The sequence below is a fragment of the Urocampus carinirostris genome, chromosome 20 (genome assembly GCF_059441175.1).
Source record: "Urocampus carinirostris isolate Australia breed hairy pipefish chromosome 20, RoL_Ucar_1.0, whole genome shotgun sequence".
In the NCBI taxonomy this organism is placed as follows: Eukaryota; Metazoa; Chordata; class Actinopteri; order Syngnathiformes; family Syngnathidae; genus Urocampus; species Urocampus carinirostris.
In genome coordinates, this window is record NC_142368.1 from 17,132,986 (window position 1) to 17,153,057 (window position 20,072).

The following is a 20,072-nucleotide window of genomic DNA, read 5'->3' on the forward strand; positions in this document are numbered from 1 at the left end:
TCTACAGAACTACTAACTTAACACGCAGAGTAAGGTGAGGTACATCCACTTTGGGACAGCATTCTGCTTTGCACAGGGGAAGGGGAACGCAGACATGAACTAACATACACCAACGTATGCTGGCAGAAAGCGCCCTTCAGGACAAAGGATAGACCCGCTAGCCATCAGTGGCCAACCACAGCTTTAACGCACTGCAACCAGTGATTCTTAAATGCACCGAAACCAAAGTTTATCAAAATACTCACAGATATTGTTATTTGTAATTAAAGGGAATCTGATCAAATTTCTAAACGACTAAATTACTAATACTCCGTGAGCTGCTACCAGAAGAGTTTGAGTGTCCCAATGATCCTAGGAGTGATGTTGTGGGGGGTTTTAAGCCCTTGGTAGGGTCACCCATGACAAAGAGGTCCTAGGTGAGGTGCCGGAAAAAGTGCACCTTAAAGACCCCTTATGACGAGACAAAACACGATTCCCTTTGCCTGGACATGTGTTACCAGGGCCCCCCCTCTGAGAAGCCGTAGGCTGAATACTTCGAAGACTTCCTCAAATCCATTAACATGTCTCCTTCTGAGGAAGCAGAGCATCGGGACTCTGAGGTGGGCTCTCATATCTCTGGGGTTGAAGTCACTGAGGTGGTTAAAAATTTCCTTGGTGGCAAGGCATCAGGGGTGGATGAGATCCACACGGAGGTCATTCAGGCTCTGGTTGTTGTGGCTGACTTGCCTCTGTATCATCGCATAGACAAAAGGAACAGTGTCTCTGGACTGGCAGACTAGGGTGGTGGGTCACCCTTTTCAAGAAGGGGGAAGTGTGTTCCAACTACAGGGGAATCACACTCCTCAGCCTCCCTGGTAAGGTCTTTTCGTGGGTACTAAAGTGGAGGGTCCGTCAGGAAGCCAAATATCTGATCGAAGAGGAGCAGTGTGGTTTTTGTCTGGGCTGTGGAACAGTGGACCAGCTCTAAACACTCTGCACGGTCCTCGGGGGTGCATGCGAGTTTGCCTATCCGGTCTACAAGTGTTTTGTGGACTTGGAGAAGGCATTGGACTGTGTTCCTCGGGGAGCCCTCTGGGGGGGTGCTTCATGAGATTGGGGTATTGCGGAGTCTAATCAGGGCTCTGCGGTCCCTGTATTTCCGGTGCTGGAGTTTGGTCCCCATTGCCGGCAGCAAGTCAGATTCATTGTCAGTGAGAGTTGGGGTACGCCAGGACTGCCCTTTGTCACTGATTCTGTTCAAAACCTTGATGGGCTGGATTTCTAGGCGCAGCCTTGGTGGGGAAGAGGTCTGGTTTGGAAGCCTCAGCATTGCGTCTCTGCTTTTTGCAGATGATGTGGCACTGTTAGCTTCCTCATGCCGTGATCTTCAGTGTGTGTCTGTCCCTATTTAAAGTGTGCTTAACTTTCAAAAACAGTGCAAATGAATTCCTTATACAATGTTGTCTAACCAACTTTCAGATTTACTAAAAGGTTACTCATCTGTTTTCCTGATCAAATCATCTAAAACACGCATGTGGTACTCCTAGAAAGCGAGACGAGTTTAAGAGATCAAGCTCAATTATTTATCCAAATAATTTATGAACCTCTTTAAGCCGTTACACAATTTCACACATATTTAAGTGTTATCAAGGTGCTGTATGTTAGCAAACAGAGTATGTCAACTAGGCTGACACCATTATTGCCAGCAAAAGATCAGTCATTCAATTGTTTTTCAACTGTGTATTATTCAGTCCCAATAAGAGCTGTCATTATGGAATTGCGCTACAAAAACACAACTGCCGTAAATTATGGACTATAAGCCGCTACTTTTTTAATTATTAACTGATTTGATCGTGTGTAACATGAAAATAAACCCGAGAAAATGGGCACAATGATAAACATACCAATTCTTAGCAAAATTACCGTAAATTCCGGACTACAAGCCGCTACTTTTTTCCCAAACGTTCAACCCTGCGGCTTATTCAGTGATGCGGCCAATTTATGTCATTTTCTAACAGCCGCCAGCGGCGCTCGAGTTCAAGGCACATGACGCAGCTTACAAGCTAAACGCAATCGAACAGAAGAAGGAAAGAGAGCTACTGCACGCAAACTTTACCTTACGAGAGTGTTGCTAGCGTGTTTTTGAATAAGGGAGCGTGGGACGAAGTCTATATGACAAAATCTCTTTCCCATACTAAAGGAGGACAGCTTGGATGACGTCAGTTTTAGGGAGGAAGATGAGAACGGTTTAGCGGGATTTCTACATGTTCAGTATTTTTTGTAACAGACCCGTTAACTGTATTGCGAGCGTGTTGTTAGTAGCGTTTTGCTACCCTTCACAGGCACGGTTTGGGATGAAAGTTATAATATTATTATTAAAGCTTTGAAAACTCTCTCGGTGTACCGTCTTTCTTTGTAAATATGTGTAACCATGTATAATTTTTGGTTTGAACAATTTTATTGACACTACTAACAGCAAATAAACAATGTGAGGTTTGGACAATTTTTCTGGACAATCTTAACAGCAATTAAGCATATTATTGCCCACACTGTATTAAAACTGAGACTGTATATTTTTGTAATGTATTTATTTTGGACACTTGTTCTGATAAGTCTTGCACTGACCAATTAAAAAGAAGGGGCGTAACAGACGCGGGGGATGACGGGAAGTGGGGACCGGTAAAGGTGAGTGTTTGTGGACACGGCAGACAATAGTGGATATATATTTTTCCCACCCTTACCTTTGGAAATATACACTTTTTTTCCTAGGATTACTTTTAACGGGACCCGGACTCTGCAGGTCTGCATCAAATCTTAACTACCGGTATCATTTGCCGTTATTTCGCCGGCTGTGGTTTTTAAACTGTGTACTTTATGTTCAGTTAAAATCGCGGGACTCGAAGTCAGGTTCGGGTTGATTTTGCGATTTTGTTACATTAATTAATGTGGGCGCCTGCGGCTTATATACAGGTGCGGCTTGTGTAAGTACAAAAGCGGTTATCCTCTTAAAATGTGGTGGGTGCGGCTTATAATCGGGTGCGCTCTATAGTCCGGAATTTATGGTAATAACAATTAAAAGGCCCTCCTTGTCCTCGTGCAACATACATACAACATGTTCTTTACATAGTCAGTAAATTACTCATCAGATACTGAACGAATCTTTGTCTTGGTCTTAATAATGGCTCTTAATGGCTCTAATAACCCTACTCTTTTCTGTTTCATTTTTACTTATCTTGTGTTCAGCGAAGCACTTTGAATTTCCTCTGTGTAATAAAGTGCTAGATATAAAAGGGCCTGCTTGCCAAAACAAAAAAGTATTTTCAGAGTACATTACATCACACACAGTACAGTGTCAAGAGAGAGTTCAAACGCAGGTGCAGGCATTACATACAGCTTCCTCCACCACATTTTCAACCCAGAAATTCAAAATACTGCATGCGGAGATAAATCAATTCAGAACTTATTGAAAGAAGAGTTTCTTTTGTCCAAAACAGCCTTGGTCTTTCATGCCATGAAAACTTACAAAGAAAGGTAAAAAAAACTTGTCGTCGTCTGATGTCCTTCAGCTTGCCTGTGCTTCATTATTGTGCTTCATTCAAATGCTACTGTGGCACCATTCGACTACTCACAGGAGGGGTCAATACTTTGTAGACTTCGGTTATAATTGAAGTTAGGCTTCAATTTTCAACTACCGTATGCATGCGTGCAGGGTTGGGTAGGGTTACTTTAACTGGGTTACTTTCAATTACTTTTAGATTACTCCAATACCAAATATGCTAATAAAAGACAAAAGAAACTAAATATGAATCAAATGACTCAATTTTGTGCAGGCTTAGGGAGTAACCGAATACATGGAACGGCAAAAATGATGTTGGCAAGCTGTTTGGATTTATTTTCATTTTGTTTCTGTCGCATTTTATGTTCGTTTTGTCGGAGATCAAAGAGATCAAAGCCAGGAGAGAAAGCTTACCACGTGTTGTGAGTCATCATTTGATTCATATTTAGTTTCTTTTGTCTTTTATTAGCATATTTGGTATTGGAGTCATCCAAAAATAATTGAAAGTAATCAAGTTAAAGTAACCCTACCCAACCCTGCATGCGTGTAGAACTCATGTATAACGAGAACCCCTAATTTTTAGCCAAAATTGTTATAAAATGTTTCTATGGTAAGAGACAAACTTGTGTCATCTGTGCGGCCATGAGTGAAATCATTTAATAACCACGTAAACTATGAACACAGTGTTCTCGTTTGCCCGCGTCCCTGCGTCCTGGACGCATCATTTTTGCTGGGGACGCATAGTCTCAAATCAACTTTTTTGACACTAAATTGTCATTATTTCCCGATTCCTTTTTTTTGTAAAACAAAGATTTACCGCACTCCAAAATTTTCGTCAGGCAGATCCGCCATTATTGTTTCGGTCTGGCGGTTCGAGTATTCGTCTGCACGCCGATCTCGACAAAGGAGATCTCATTGTTTTGAAATTACGTCATTGTTGTGGTGCTTGTCGTCGAGCAAGTGGGAAGGAATTGGTAATTTCCTCAGTGTCGGTAATAAGTCGAAACATAATGCAGAAAGTGATAACAATGGCAATAATTCCGGCACGAAAAAACGGCGGAGAAATTCTTCGGAAGATCGCGGAGAAAAGGAAAACACCTGTGTTAAAGCGAACAATTCGACGACAGAAAATAAACAAAAGAATACTCCTAGCAAGAAAAGGACTTTTCTGCCAAAATGGACTCAATTATATTCCTGGTGACGCTATGAGGAGGATGATAATGAATTGGACCTTGAGAAGGCATTACAACTGTGGCGGGACAGCAAACCACGAAGAATATATGAACTGAAAAAAACGGAGGGGATAACTTGCTTTGTATTACCAATAAACTGGGATGATTAAAACTGAATGAATATATAGATTTATATTATATATTTGTTGCCGATTGACAATTTCAACCTCAATAATACTAAATTTTGGGGACCCATAGATTTTTGAGCATGCGAGTCCCCGGGACCCATCACTTTTCACAGGTCAAATGAACACTGTGAACACTATACCAAAATCAAATTCACAATATTTAATTAATGTTCTTTAAAATTTTGCTTTTTTTAGCCTTTTATCTTTAAGGGCGACTTTCTGTTTTCTCCAAACTTTAACGTTTGTTTCTGATACTGTGACCAAAAATAGTGTGATAATGATAAAAAATGATGTCTTCTATGGTCGGCCACCATTTTGTGCCACAGAACGGTTTAATGTTCGACTATATTCTCGCAGCCCGGCCCAATAATACCATTAGTAACAACAACAATAATAATCATCGTAATAGTAATAATATGAATAATAATAAGCCCAAAAGCCATCTTGTAATGGAGAAAGTATTGAGACAGTGACAGTGACTAGACCACTATAAATCTAGATGACTTAGGAAAAGGTGAAATTGTATCTCATCATCACACTATATTTACTCATAAGCCCTTGTTGTAAAACGTTCTGTGGGCTGAACTCTTTCTCATAATGCTCCAATACAACAATGTGGCACTGTGGGTAAAAGGATTGTGATGATGCAATGAAATCTAATGCCTCATCTTTTGTCATCTACAATCGTAGTAACTGGGTTCGATTACAGTTTCATCCACAGTTTTGCGGATCCGTTCAGCGATATTTTTGACTGATCAATCATTGCACGAATATAGTACCGTATTTTCCGCACTATAAGGCGCACCTAAAAGTCTTTATTTTTTTCAAAAGCTTACCATGCGCCTTATAATACAGTGCGCCTTATATATGGATCATTATTAAGTCGCAAAGTCTTGAGACTAATGCAAGCAGCCGCCGACTAGATTTTCCCACGAACGCGAAGTAGTCCGCTGTGTATGCTGGGATTTATATTCCGGCGTTTCATTGGCTAACCAATGTGTCAATCATCATTTGAATCGATCACTATTGGCTAAACTTATTCGGAGGTAAAGGGGGCGGATCCTTTTTATCATTTACAGGCTAGCATAGGCTAAAGGGGCAAAACAAAGCCTGCAATTGGCCGAAAAAGATGAATGCGAATAGCATGTTGGGTTGACGGCATAGAGGAAACAGTATTTTACTATTCTGTACTGTATTTGTAAATATTTTACTCTCCTGGATTTACTACACTCACGGATATAAGAGGACCATGGTTGCAGATTATTATTGAACACAACGACTTCGGTGAGCTACTCCGGCTATAAATTTTCCCTGTATCTTGTTTCAGACTGAACTCGATGTTTCTGTGATAAGCGGTGCAGATAATGGATGAAATGGAGTGTCTATTTTTAAATTAAACTCAATTCCAAGTGTTTATTGTCATATGCACAGTAAAGTTGCGAGCGAAAAAGAAAATAGAAACTAAGGAATGTGTGGCATTTCTTGAATCCCAAGACTTTAACCTTCCGAATGATGGAAGGATGCATTTGAGTGACATTGTACGGACACCGCATCCGCACGTGTTCTCGACACGTATTTGCGTCTTTGCAAGCTTTGGGAATGTTAAGGGGGTAATCAGTTTGACTGAATCATCTGACTGTTTTGTCGATGTTCCCATTGTAGCGCCTTATAATCCGGTGCGCCTGATCCATGGAAGATATAGGACCAAAAACTATTTTTTGGGGGTGCGCCCTATAACCCGGTGCGCCTTATAGTGCGGAAAATACGGTAATATACAGTAAAAGTTGGTGTATAATGTGCACCCAAACCGTGAGTTATTTTTTTAGGCAAAAGAAAAAATTTGCGTTACACATGACTAAATACAGTAATCATGGACAAATATTTTCAACGTTGAGCCTTTCTTTGAAGCATGGAATAATATTTCCATTTAACATGGCTGACGTAGAAATTCCAGACAGTAAGTCACCTTGGAGTATAAATCAGATCAACAGATAAAAGCCGGAAGCACTAGTGTGCGAATACAATGTGTAGCTTTGAGGCTTGAAGCGAGCCCTTTTCCACCCCCCACCTACTTGCCTTAATCATAAGTTCTCGGTCAATTGTGTATTTTCACATATGTTTTTCATGTATTTAAAAAAAAAAACAACAATTTAAAACAACAACAAAATTCATCGAATCTGGGTTGCTTTTGTTAAAACTGTACAGGTGCCCCGATAACAGCGTTCAAGAAAATGATTTGCTGCAATTTCTGGGTTGATTTAGACATTCAAGACTTGACTAGAATATAGATCAAAAAGACCATTTGCAAAGTTTGCAAAGAAGACCTTTAGTATCATGGCGGTAGCTCGGTGACGCAAGAACATTTAATTCATTAATTTTAACATTTAGTGAGCATGTCAGACAGTTTGATATTTTTTACCATTACCTTCTCAAGGTTTCTTCATTTTGAGGTTCATGTTGAGGTTTTTTGAGTTTTTCCTTGCCCTCATGTTGGTTCCAGATCAGGGGATGGTGTAATAATACTCTGAAAAAAAATAGTCTGTGCAATAACCTGTGAAGCCCTTTGAGACTCTTTGTGATTAAGGGCTATACAAATAAAAATGACTTGACTTGCCCATAAAAGAGAGCTTGAGCGTTATGCCAGACTGTTCCTGAAAAACGAAATTCGAAATCAAAAGGCATGCAGTCCAAAGAACAAGTCAGTCATTAAAACGGTTAAGTACTTTCGTAAGACTTAGCAGTTGACCACTAAATACTACTTCACAAAAAAAGCACATATTTGTTTTGTTTACTCTTTTACTGACACTAATAAGTCTGTTGTTGTTTTGTTTACTATCCTATTGAGTCTGTTCGTGCTTTCACGATTCACAAATCCTTAACCAATCCTTCGTCTTGGGATCAAGAGATTGCAGTTCGAATCCCGGCTCCTCCGTGTTACATGTCAAAGTTTCCTTGGGTAAGACACTGAACCCCTAATACCCCCAATAAGCAGGTTAACGCCTTACAGGGCTGCACGGCCGCTATTGGGAAGTGTGAAGCACACTGTAAAGCGCTTTGGCAAGTCTTGACTTGAAAAGCGCTATATAAGTGCAGATCATTCCATTTCATTTCATTTCAACCACCAGGGTCGTCAGGGCACCAATTCCTGTGGTGCGTCTCGGGCAAACTGGCGGCACCCATACCTCTTCAGGCCATTTTGGGTAGGGGTTTGCTCCCTCACTTTTAACATATAGTGCTGGTTTCCTTGGTTTCCAGGAGCAGGAGACATCTCCTGATCTGACTCAGATACAGCATCTTCATCATTTGCTCGCCGTTCTCCGGAGATGAGCAAGACCTCAACATTGACATGCAGCAGCTACAGCAGGGGTCGGGACCCTTTCTGATTCAAAGGTCCATAAAAGCAAAACATTTTTATTCTATTGAAGGGGAAAGAGCCACGCCATATATTTTAAGACAAAATTAGACAAAACTGCTAAACGCGTTCTCCAGACAAAAGCCTATTCACCGGCACATTTGATTTCAGTTTGATAAAATCTATGAAATAATAATGCCATAGCCTGTCTCTCATATAAATATATCACTTAAAAAAATTCTCCATCCCACTGTTAAGGCTCTTTTTGGGGTGAGACTTGAAGGATTTTTTATTTTATTTATTTGACTATAAGGAATTTAATATAATACAAATTACATTTGTTGAATGCAGTGGGGATTTTTCACAGGAGGCTGAAGGTCGCGCCGTTCCAAGTGTAGTGTTTTGGCTGGGGAATTTTGATAGAGGGGCGCTGACGAGGGAATTAGGCCTGGTTTTGATAAACGCTTGGCATTGCTGTGAGCTGATAAGCTTTCTTGTTGTGAGTCCTTCAGACATGGCGGCGTCCTTCGGCAAGGAGGCGGCGGTGCGCCCATGGGAGGAGGAGTCAGCACGCCCCATGGGGGTTGGCCGACGCCCCGGCGTGTCAAAAAGACGGAACACGGAAGACGGAGAGAGACAAGACAGACAGACAGGAGCAGAGACGAAAAGATGGGGGGCTCGACAAGACTAATTAGACTAATTCGACAATAATTTGGCAAAATTCGATGGAATTCACTGAGCTAAATACTTTAAGAAAATAAATCTGCCCCCGTGTGAAAAAGCGTGTCTCTTGTCTATATTTTTACCCTAATATCAAGAAAAAAAAGCACGCATTGTTAAGAGAATAAAGTTTGTGTTTGGTTAATGGAGTCAGATAACTAATTCGAACAATTTGGTAAACGCTAAATTTATAATATAGTTTTTACCCTAACAGACTGTAAACCACAGGTGTCAAACAGGCGGCCCGCGGGCCAGATCAGGCCCGCTAAGGGATTGAATCCGACCCACGAGAAAACACTCAGAGAAGCGCAAGAGAAAAACAAGCTGCAGGTTGAAATATGTCAACTTGATGTTGCCAAAGAAAGGTGCCTCGAACAAAGACACTGTACTTGTATTTCTTTTCCTCTCTCGCTCTCTCCCTCTTTTCCACCCCCTTTCTCACACTCTCTGTCTCTTTCACTCTCTGTGTCTCTCTTTTTCTCTTCCTTTGTTGCTCTTTATTTCTTTCTCTCTCTGTCTTTTTAACTTCTTTTGCTCTAACTTCATTTTTTCCTTTTCTCTTTCTCTCTTCCTACCCTTCGCGCTGTCTTTTCTCTTTTCTCTCCTTCTGTCCTTCTATTTCTCTTTGGATTTCTTTCTTCCGCTTCCTTTTTTATCTCTTTTGTTTCTCACGCTCTCTCCCTCTCTCTCTTTTTCTTTCTTTGTCCCGCCCTCTCTCCTTTTCCCTCCCTCTTTCTTTTATTTCTTTATCTCTCTTTTTCTTTCTCTTTAATCTCCGGCCCCCGACAGAACGTTTTTTCTATCGTGTGCCCCCCCGAGTTAAAATGAGTTTGACACCCCTGCTGTAAACTGTAGTAAAAAATGTGCCCTATATATACCGGACAAGGTTGTTTCGGCTTCGCGTGCATTACATAGGCACGCTGCCGCAAATTTGGAATGACGTGGAGAAAATTTGTATGGTATCCATTTTGTCTCCGAGCCATACATACTCAAGGAAAGAGCCATATATGTAACCGCTCTTGACCCCTAGGCTACATGGATAAAAAATATGTACTTAATTTAATCTACAGTGTTCATTTTACCTCTGAAAAGTAATGCATGCTCAAAAATCTATGGGTCCCAACAGAGATCTATGGGTCCCCAAAATTTAGTGTTATTGAGGTTGAAATTGTAAATCGGCGACAAATATGTAGTATAAATCTATATATTCATTCCGTTTTAATCATCACAGTTTATAGGTAATACAAATCAGTTATCACTTCAAGATTTTTCAGTTCACTACAATATTGTACTTTATACAAAATAATATTGCTGAAATAATTATATTAATCTATATTTTCATTCCGTTTTAATCATCACAGTTAATTGGTAATACAAAGCAGTTATCGCTTCAGATTTTTCCGTTCACAATATTGTACATTATACAAAATACTGAAAATACTGCCATCAACTTAACTATCTTTAGCAGTGAAAGCATGGCCAAGTCTTCTTTTTGATGTCGTATCCGTTCATACTTGCCTCTCTCTTCCTGCAGCAACAGAATTTCCAAAGCTAATTTGTGGTTTTCATTGTCGTTGTGCCGATCCAATGTGCTTTTCTGAAAGTTCGTCTTGCAAAATGATTTATGCAATCCAGTTTTTTTGTCACGCTGGGTACACGCATCACAGAACATGTAGCCTCCATTATCATCCTCCTCATAGCGTAACCAGGATAATAATTTAGTCCATTTGGGCAGAAAAGTCATTTTCTTGCTAGGAGTATTCTTTTATTTTCTTTCGTCGAATCCTTCGCTTCAACGCGCGTGTTTTCCTTGCCTTCGCGATCTTCTGAAGAATTTCTCCGCCGCTTTTTCGTGCCGGATTTATTGCCGTTGTTATCACTTTCTGCATTATGTTTCGACTTATTACCGACACTGAAGAAATTACCAATTTTTTATTGATTTGCACCTAATACCAACTGTTTTTACAGAGGCATACATACAACCACCAAAACAATGACGTCATCTCGAAGAAACGAGATCTCGTTTGCCGAGATCGGCGCGAGACCAAAACAACAATGGCGGATCTGCCTGACGAAATGTTTGGAGTGCGGTAAATCTTTGTTAAAAAAGATAAAGTAATCGGGTATTAATGACAGTTTGGTGTCAAAAAAGTTGCGTCCCGGGGCCGCACGTTGATTTGACACAATGCGTCCCCAGCAAAAATGATACGTCTAGGACGCAGGGACGCGGGCAAACGAGAACACTGAATCTATTATTTTGTTTGACTAACGTTGACTTATGAATTTGTCTCTCCTGACCGAGCACAGTGCCAAATTGATTTTCGACGGGGAAATTGTATTTAATTTTCCTACGAATCGGTATGTTTATCATTGTGCCCATTTTCTCGGGTTTATTTTCATGTTACTCACGATCAAATCAGTTAATAATTATTCGATTAATCGAGTAATGGTTTCACTGGTCGGTGACTAGTCGGCTATTCAAAGTCGGAAGTTGCAGCGCTAGTGGAAACATCCACATTGACTCCTCCTCTGACTCCGCCCCTGCGGGCTTCACTATACCCCTTCTACTCCTCCGTACCTTTCCCTACATCCTCTTGTATGTTGCTCAGTGCCTCGGTAGAGGACGAGGCAATCAGATGCGTGTGCTTTGCCTCTAATGCTGGAGAGTCAGCAGTTTTGGCCAGGGTACGAGGACTGGAACTATTGTTGCATGTCAACAGGTGCCCCGGTTGCAGCGTTGAGGACACACAATGGATTTAGGCAAACTTTTCAGGGTGAGTGAGAAACGGTTGCCGAGGAGAAAGAAGACCTCGGTAGATATTTTACATTTGTCTCACAATAGTTTGGAGCGGAAGGTTTGACCGGTACCGCCTTAACGCCTCGCTGCAGCAAACAGCTGTTACATCTCCTCCCAGAAATAAACTGAAGCGCGCTACGGCGTGATCCTGGAGCTCTGAAGCGGCTGATGAGGATGTGCAACGTCGGGATGACCCGCCGCTATTCGATAGATGAATTTTTTCACCTCCAAGAGACAGACGGGGAAGCACAAAATCAGCGAGAAGGATCAGGGGAGGGGACCGACGAGCCGGCGAGAGAAGGTGTGAAGCTGACGCTTCCAAAGAAAATCAACTTGGAGCTAGACCTGTCAGGCGTAAGTAGAAAATTCGACTTAAAGTGGATATAATGACATGAAATTTACAAAATTCTCACAACTGCCCTGGAATTCAATTCCGAATTTCAATGCTCTGCAATATTACCGTATTTTCAGGACTGTGTGGTGCCAAATTGGCCAGAAACCTAAAAATGCGCCTTATAACCCGATGTGCATTGTATACCCCATAGAATACAGTGGATAAGATCGGATATGCACATAGTATTTATAGGTGTACGTTACAAGTCACACGAGGTTTTATGGTTTACTACCGTATTTGAGCAATGATCGATCACAACGCAGTTTGCCAAATATCGTCTGCAACAGGATTCGAACCCAGGTTGTGACAGTGAGTGTGCCGACCCTTTCCTGGAAGACCATTAGGCTAGGGATAACATATAAAAATCCATTGTAGTTTATCTCATTATCACTCGAATTTTTGCTCACAGTGCCAGAAAAAAAAACGATTTTCATAGTGTGTTTCGTCTTGCATACTGATGTTAAACTCAGTTTGGCTCTGGGGCCAGATCCAGACATTCTGTTCTCAGGCAGGCAGGATCAGTAAAGAATGTAAACTTAACATCTTTAGCTTGCCGTAGTTTTTCAGTATTGTGCTTAATCTTTCAGCATACTTTAGAAGCCTACCTTACATATTATAAATACTGATTGCAAGGTTTTTTTTCTAAGAATAACACATCTATAAAGAAACAAAAGCGAAAAAATTATTTTGACGTTTTAGCATTTAAGAGTTTGATTTTAAAAGTTGAGTGAACACATATTTATTCCTGCACAAACTCCCCATGCTATACAAACTGAAGTGAGAGCTATGAAAAAAATATTTGCCCTTATTGTCGTACTGGTTTGAAGGAGATAAAAAAGAACATTTAGCAGTGCCTGGGAAATAAGACCAAATTTGGGGATTGTACACCTTTTTAATGGCCAAATATAAGACCTTTTTTAGGACTTTCACAGCCAATTAGCAGTTTTCTCTAGTCCTATTAAAATATCTATTATATCTGTAACATCCCATAAAAAAATCTTGTAGGAATCGAGTATTTTGCAGAGCCACAAATATTAAGCAATTTACATTTGCATTTTTCAATCTTGCTCGTGCATTCATCAAGACCTTTTATTTTGGAATCTTGACTAAATCCTGAATATATTTGTCTTTGGAGAAATCTCTTCTCATACATGGGTTAGGTAAAAATGACAGGAATATATAGCTTACAATTTCAGTTGCAGAAAGTTCTTCCCATTAAAATTGACCACTGGGAAACGCTACCTTCATTTTTTGCATGGCCCATAATAAATGACCATAATTGATACGGAATCCTTGCATTTATACATATTTCATAGTACCCTAATTAGAAGTAGCATCTACCTGTCTTCTTGGGCGTGACCCTTTACAGTACAATGCTATACAAACCAATGTCGGCTGCTGTTAAACACGAGGGAAAGAGAAATACAAAGACAAGGCAAAGCCACCACAGAGCAGTGTTGGCGTCATTTTTAAGCAGACTGGTTGAGAAACATGGCAAGGATTTCAAGCATTTACAAGCATCCATTATCTGCACCGCTTATCTTCAGTAGGGTCGCGAGGGTGCTGTAGCCCATCCCAGTCATCTTCAGGCAGGGTACACCCTGAACTGGTCGCCAGCCAGTCGCAGGGCACACAGGGACAGACAAGTCACACGCTCATGCACACCTAGGGACAATTTGGACCGGCCAGTTAACCTGACATGCATGTTTTTGGAATATGGGAGGAAACCGGAGTGCCTAGAGTAAACCCACTCAAGCACGGGGAGAACATGCAAACTCCACACAGGAAGGTTCAGTACCATGACCTCAGAGCTGTGCCGCGGACGTGCTAACCACTCAGCCGCCGTGCTGCCCAGCATTTACAAGCACTTTAACCAAAATTCAAGCATTTTCAAGGATTTTAAGCACCTGTCAGAACCCTGTAAATCAGATGAAACGACTAGGCTGGGCCTACCAAAGCTGAGAGTATATCCTCCCCTCAATCGGCCGTGGGACTTTTTGGTTTGGATTTATTTGAAAAATCACAACTTTAGGTAGAAATGACCCGTTTCTTTATCTGACATACTCGGAAATGATTGCAAAACTGGATTAAATCATCCCACAGCCCAGCGGGCTGTATGTCTGACATACTAGGGTTAAACAGTCTCTCCACTTCTTCAGCTGTGAATCAATAACGTTATAAGGACAGAAACAGAAAATAGAAAGCCTTTCAACAAAATACTATTCCACCTCTTCTACGCACGTATACATATTAAACCTTATTGACGCACAGGTGAACCTGTCAGAACGCAGAACAAAATGCCGTATGCAAATCAGTGTTTCTGGCACCGTGAGAAAAACTAGTATGAAAATGAGACAAGCTCTAAAGCAGGGGCCATTTGCAGCCCTCGAGGTTATAGTTTGGGGCCCCCCGACATAATATGAAAGCTAAATGTTAGAGCGGTCGGAGCGAGTCTGAAATGGACCTTTTATCTGTTAAACAGCACTCAAAATGTACTCACTAATGCAACCTCTTTTCTTTCATTGAAATAAATCCCACAGGACACCACCAGTCGGCGCTGTTACATCTCCGGTAAAAGTAAATCCCAATGAAAGATAGCTTACGCTAGACCGCACAGACACACAAATTGGATTATGTCACAAAGCACAGTACGACAATTAATTACTGGAAACACTGCACTAATGTTTGAGACCGATGTACTGTGTGTTCGCCCTGCAATATGAATGCCTAGCTCCTTACTGGTAAGACCCACGCAGTGCATACACATGACAGACACAAAATATCAAAATCATTTTTTGCAAACCGATCGCTAAATATTTGAATTGAAATGTAAAATGAGAGGCTGCCGGAGTGTGGAAGGACATAGTCCCTGCTGTTGAACTGAAGCCTAAACAACATTGGATGCATTTTACATGCATCTTTCTGCCATTGAAAACTTGATGCGGCAGAACCTGAGTAAATTGAGTCCGAGACCCCTCCTTTAGAGCTTTCGTATGTCATCTGTGCCACTGGTGGGCAATTGGTAATACGCCGCGACACGAGGGGATTTCTGTTGCAAACAATGTTTTGTATTTTTAAACAGCATCAAGTGGGGTAAAGGTGAATGTTGATTGATTGGCTTTTGGATAAACACTCTGGATTTGGGTCACTGTTGAAATCTGAATAAAAGAAATGAGGTATCTAAAAAAAATAAATGCTCCTTAGCAGAGATAGACAGACCCATAATTACATGGTGGGGACTAAATTAACAGGCTCAATGTAGCCTAATTGAAAGAATGAAAACTTTATTCAAACATCAAAGTAAAAAACAGAACAAAAACAATAACTCAACAACAAAATAACGTGACATAATTGGCTTTTATCTTTTTTACCACCGATCGCCATATATAATTTCAGGGTTGGGAAGGGTTACTTTAACTGGATTACTTTCAATTACCTTTGGATTACTCCAATACCAAATATGTTAATAAAAAACAAAATAAACGAAATATGAATAAAATGACAAAATTTTGTGTAGGCTTGGGGAGTAACGGAATACATGGAACGGCAAAAATGATATTGGCAAGCTGTTTTTGTTTTTTTTTTATTTGGTTTCTGTGGCTTTTGATGTTAGTTTTGCCGGAGATCAAAGAGATCAAAGCCAGGAGAGAAAGCTTACCACGTATTGTGAGTCATCATTTTATTCATATTTAGTTTATTTTATCTTTTATTAGCATATTTGGTATTGGAGTCATCCAAAAGTAATTGAAAGCAATCCAGTTAAAGTAACCCTACCCAACCCTGGTTATAATGCATTCGGGATTAACAGCTTTGATAAACAAAGTAAGAGCTTATGTTGGTCTTGTCCCCTCGAAAATCAAAACACTTCCTGAAAAAAGAAAAAAATCGAAATCAATCTAATAACGCGTTGTCCAAAATATGTATTTCATTCAATGGATATAATTGTTTTACGTTTCATTGACTCTTTCGCTCTTATTACCTTGCCATCTCCCTCTCATTCTGCATCGTGTGTCAATTTAGTCTTCATTTAGTAATCAGAAGAGCCGAGATAACAAATAGGCCCTAAGTGTATAAAGAATGGTTATACACAAATACACATGAGTCTCAACTCCATGCCCCATACAGCACAGTGTGTCACGTGTATGAAAATTATATGACAACAAATCGATAAAATCGATCAAAATCGATGATTAAAAGTGTTAGCAACAAATTACCGACGCTGCCCTACTTACGAACGATCAGTTGTAAGTTGAATTTGTTCGTGAGTTGCTTCAGTGCTATATTTTGTATGTTTAAGGTTTATATAAATATGTTTACGGCTTGTATAAGTAACCTGTATTGTTTTGTATTAAAAAATAAACATTTCAAAAAAATAATATGCTCTATAAAAATAAATTAAGTGAAGTTTAACTTACTTCTGGAAGATGCGCTTCAAGAGATCCTCCTCCGTGGTAAAAAGTGGTCGAAAAAAGGCGTTCCGACCATTTTCTCAACCGCATCAAGCTTTCTTATTCCACTTCCGTTTCAAAAGAAACGACTCGCCTCTTCTTTACACTTTACACCAACCGTATTTAATGGAAGCACGAGATATTAAACAATAAAAATGTCAAAATTCTTTGCGCGCTGGAGACACAGTATAGAATGTTTACTCACGAACTAGGAAGCGGATTTCCTCTTGGGGGTGGATGCTGGGTGAGCTCTTACAGCGCCACAGCGGCGGAAAGAAGCACTACAGTACTGTCCTCTAGTCGGAAAAAGGTGCACCCAATACAAAATCTAACTTAAAGCAATGTCCGGATATTTTTCGACATCCCGTAAAATTATTTCGTATCTACCGTCGACTGGTCGTAAGTAGGGAAGCGTTTGTATACTGCAAATTCCAACCATTTTCAGACAAAAATGAGTATAAGGTGTACAATTTTATTTCAATCTCTTGTTTTTTGTTGAGGATAATAAGGATTTTTCCTTGAGCTAATTTGTAGTCCTTTTACAATTTTTCCCTTCATGCATTTTCCCTGAAATTTACTCTTCTCAAGAATGTTAACATATATTCCATAATTTGAAAAGACCTCATACACGGTAAATTCCATCCAATAAATATATGATTGGTACTGTTCCGTGGGCCGGTGGTTGCTGACCAATGATCACGATAGAACAAACGTTCTCTCAGGGGCCAGACTAGTAGGTTAGAGAGAAAGAGAGAAGGGGAAAGTGAGAGAGAGAAAAAGATAGAAGGGGAAAGTGAGAGAGAGAGATGGGAAAGCGAGAGAGAGAGAGCCAAAAGCGCAAGAGAGAAAGCGAAAAGCGAGAGCGTGAGAAGCAAGAGAAAAGCGTGAGAGAGAGCAAAAAGCAAGAGTGAAAAAACAAAAAGGGAGAGAGGGGAAAGCGAGAGCGAGAGCTGGGAAAGCGAGAAGGAGAGAGAGCAAAACGCAAGAAAGAGAGCAAAAAGCGCAAGAGAGAGAGAGAAAGTGAGAAATTAGAGTGAGAGAGAGAGTGCAAAAAGCGAGAGAGAAAGCGCAAAGCGAGAGAGAGAGAGAGAGACAGTGGAAAGCAAGAGCAACAGAGAGAGAGAGAGAGAGAGAGAGAGAGAGAGGGAGAGAGAGAGAGCAAAAAGTGAGAGCAAGAGAGAGAGAGTGAAAGGTGAGAGAGAGAGCGAGAGAGTAAAGCGAGAGGGAAAAGAGAGAGAGAGAGAGAGAAATACAAGTACAGTGTTTGAGAGAGGCACTTGGCTTAGGCAACATCAAGTGCACATATTTCAACCTGCAGCTCGTTTTTCTCTTGCGCTTCTCTCAGCATTGTCTCACCGGCCGGATTCGATCCCTTAGCAGGCCTGATCCGCCCCGCGGGCTGCCTGTTTGACACCCCTAACCTAAATGATCCAAGTAAGTAAAAATATCCATCGGGGATTTATATTTAAAACAAGTAGGAAAGCAGAGCAAAGCATTTGAAGATGACCACATCTTGACTGTTTTCGTGGGATGGCAGTTGAAGTGTCGATGTTCCAAGCTGCCGTTTTTATCCTCACGCCTACTTCCACTAGCACCGGGGTCGGCAACCCGCGACTCGGGAACCGCATGCGGCTCTTTAGCGGTGCGAAGTGGCTCCCTGGCAATTTTCCATGAATGTTTACAAATTGAATAGGGGAAATATATTCTTCTTTTAATAATGTTTCAGTAACAAAACAAACATGACGTAAACTCACATTTTCCAATGCTTTAAAACTGTAAATAATACATTTCAACTCAGGTTGTTACTTCCTAACGATGAGATGAGAGGAAAGATCAGCTCCTACGCTTGTTTTCCTCTCTCCGGTCTTTCCTGTTAGAGGGGAGAGTAGCACAAGCTCCGCCCCTTTTAAAGCGGCAGCGTTACTGTTCATTTTTGACACGGAAGTCACATTAAACGGGTAAGAGATGCATTCTGTTATAAGCACTTTTTAGTAACAAAGCAGTTGTTTTTAATAAGTGTTTTTATTTTATTTTGAAAGAGAGTTGAGAATGTTTTGTTGCTCAGGCACAGGGGAGAGAGTGAAAGAATTTTACTCAAGCACTGACTTGTTTACACGACATCAATCTTAAACTGCATTAATCCGATTTTGTGTACTTATCCTAAGGCTGCAGTTTTATTTTTCTTCTAAATGCATGCCATGTTTTACTGGACTCTTTTTGTTGTTTTTCAAATCCTCAGAATGAAAATGACATCAAAAAATGATGCATACTGTCATTCATCGGTATTGTAATCGCGTTAAACTTGAAGAGATATTCTACAATAGAAGAGTCAGTGGTGCGCCATTTTCCACAGGATGCGCTGTATTAAACTTAGAATAGCTAATATACATTATAAGCAGTGTTCCCTCTCAGTGCACAAGAAAATCGAGCCAGCGTACAAAAATGAGGGCTCAAAATTACTAATTAAGAAGCGACTTAAGTCAAAGTTACAGTGCATGAAGGTAAAAATAGACGGGTTCCCCTGACCTTGTGTCCTAAATGCGGTATTTTGAAGTCGAGTCGAAGTAGAACGAAGTTGAGTAAAGTTAGTAGAGTTTGTCGAGAACCGGCTTCTTCGGCTCGGCTCACTAAAAGGAACCGGCTCTTTTGGGTCCTAAACGGCTCTTCGGGTTGCTTTTGCTTCTTTAATCCCAACATGACCAAATATGATGTAATATTATGCCCAAAATGACTTAAAGGAAGGGGGGAATAGAACAAAAAAAAAATACCAAAATGAAAAAGTAGTGAAAAGCTGAGAAAAAAGAAGGAAAAATTTAGAAAAAAGCCAGAAAAAAAGAAAAGAAAAAAATGTAGGAAAAAAGTAAATAGAGAACAAAAAGAAAAAAGTAACAGCTCGGAAAAAATAAAACAGTGAGATTTTTTTTTTTAAAGGAATTTTTAAAAAAGTAGAAAAAAACACGGAAAAAAGAAGAAACTGTTTATGTTGCATTCAAATAATTTCCAATTATATCAAGTGAATCGTGTTGCCAACATTGTACTTCCACTAAAAAATGTGATTAAGTACAGTTCTGTTCAAAATAAGCCCCCAAAAATGTTAATATTATGCGACAAAATATATCAGGAAATAAAAAGAAATGGATATCTTGTGAAAGAATTGTAAGAACAAACGACGTTTGTAGGCCGTACAACCTTTGCAATCGTACATGAGTCAATTCATTCATAAGAGAAAAATAATTTTGCATTGCCGGAAACTCATCAAAATGTAACTTGATGTCAAGTTTTGGACATGTTTGATAATGAATTATCTTGCCACACTTGGGATTATGGTTGCTCACTGTTGTTTCAAGCGTTGCTCACCGACTGTGTGTGAACGCTCAGAGCCGTGAAAAATTAGAGGGAACACTGCTTATAAGGCTTATATTTATTCGCTGCCCTGGGCAATTTTGCTTTTTGCTGGTCCAATATG

The 20,072-nt window shown here is 40.3% G+C and overlaps 2 protein-coding genes across 2 annotated transcripts in view; one reads left to right on the forward strand and one right to left on the reverse strand.

The window, feature by feature from the left end:
* aven (apoptosis and caspase activation inhibitor) overlaps positions 1-20,072 on the reverse strand; it is a 59,276-nt gene that overhangs the window by 22,033 nt on the left and 17,171 nt on the right. The window lies entirely within an intron of this gene.
* Positions 11,736-20,072, forward strand: part of chrm5b (cholinergic receptor, muscarinic 5b) — a 34,115-nt gene continuing 25,778 nt past the window's right edge. Inside the window, exon 1 of the mRNA XM_088325659.1 lies at positions 11,736-12,118. The gene's annotated coding sequence lies outside the window, so the exon portion shown is untranslated. The remainder of the gene's footprint in view (positions 12,119-20,072) is intronic.